Raw genomic sequence first — 1,628 nt, 5'->3', positions numbered from 1 at the left:
TACAGTAGAGAGGTTATATACAGTAGAGTGCTACATACAGTAGAGAGGATATATACAGTAGAGAGGCTATATACAGTAGAGAGGCTATATACAGTAGACAGGCTATATACAGTAGAGAGGCTATATACAGTAGAGAGGCTATTTTTTTAATATATTTTTTTTACCTTTATTTAAGCAGGCAAGTCAGTTAAGAACAAATTCTTATTTTCAATGATGGCCTCAGGAACAGTGGGCCATTACCAACCCTTCGAAGCTCTTCATGGATACGGGCGTGAGTGCTACGGGTCTGTTGTCATTTAGGCAGGTTGCCTTTGTGTTCTTGGGCACAGGGACAATGGTGGTCTGCTTGAAAGATGTTGGTATTACAGGACTCAATCAGGGACATGTTGGTCAGCACATGCCCGGAGCACACGTCCCGGTAATCCATCTGGCCCCGCGGCCTTGTGTATGTTGACCTGTTTAAAGGTGTTACTCACGTCGGCTACGGAGAGCGTGATCACACGGTTATCTGGAACAGCTGATGCTCTCATGCATGCCTCAGTGTTGCTTCTGCACTCGAAGCGAGCATAGAAGTGATTTAGCTCTGTCTGGTAGGCTTGTTGTCACCAAGCAGCTCGCGGCTATGCTTCCCTTTGTCGTCTGTAATAGTTTGCAAGCCCTGCCACATCCATCAAGCGTCCGGAGCCGGTGTAGTATGATTCAATCTCAGTCCTGTATTGATGCTTTGCCTGTTTGATGGTTCGTCAGAGGGCATAGCGGGATTTCTTATAAGCATCAGGGCTAGAGTCCGCAAGAACAAATTCTTATTTTCAATGACGGCCTGGGAACAGTGGGTTAACTGCCTGTTCAGGGGCAGAACGACAGATTTGTACCTTGTCAGCTCGGGGGTTTGAACTCACAACCTTTCGGTTACTAGTCCAACACTCTAACCACTAGGCTACACTGCAGCCCCATTCATAAATGCTGGCAAAAAAAAGAGCAGTGAACCTGGGTTGGTCATTGAACCAGGCGCGAACCAGAGCAGCCCGATGGAAACTTGCGTTATCCCAAATGGTTGCCCTGGCTCCCCTTCCTGTTGAAGAACGTTATTGCGAAGCTGAACTAGAAATGGAAGGAGTTGTGGCGTGTTGGACCCACTTTGACATGGCGGTGGAGGACGCCACTATTGCTGATGGCTGAACGTAGGGTGACGTTGCCTCCCAGGAACTTGTATTATGGCACGGTGAACAATGATGTTTCGTCCCCCCCCCTTTTGCGCCTTTTTGTTAGTTTGAACCCTGTTTGAACCCTGCCTCGTCGATGATGTAATCCTGTGGGTCAGCCAATGGAATCCGTCTCAGAAATTCTCTACAGAAGTAAAAAAAAACAACAACATTTTACTGTACCACAAATACAGTACTGTAGTGTACTACTGTACTGGAGTAAAATATTGTGTACTGCACTTACTGTAACACATTGCTATACACTACAATACACTACTGTATTCATATGCTGGAGAGATGGGCCGTACTCTATATACTGTAAAAGTTCTGTACAGTGTAGCAACTACCTGCACATATTGGATTCGTTGCTCCTTTAACTCTGTTTGAATTGATTTCAAAAGACACACGGTTTGACCTCATGGAGGT

General features: G+C 45.9%; 1 pseudogene; it reads left to right on the top strand.

The window, feature by feature from the left end:
* Window positions 1-1,179, top strand: part of LOC135518667 (receptor-type tyrosine-protein phosphatase mu-like) — a 184,536-nt pseudogene extending 183,357 nt beyond the window's left edge.
* Window positions 1,180-1,628: the final 449 nt, after the last annotated feature.

This window comes from Oncorhynchus masou, chromosome 3, assembly GCF_036934945.1.
Source record: "Oncorhynchus masou masou isolate Uvic2021 chromosome 3, UVic_Omas_1.1, whole genome shotgun sequence".
NCBI lineage: Eukaryota > Metazoa > Chordata > Actinopteri > Salmoniformes > Salmonidae > Oncorhynchus > Oncorhynchus masou.
This window is presented reverse-complemented; position numbering and strand designations above follow the sequence as displayed.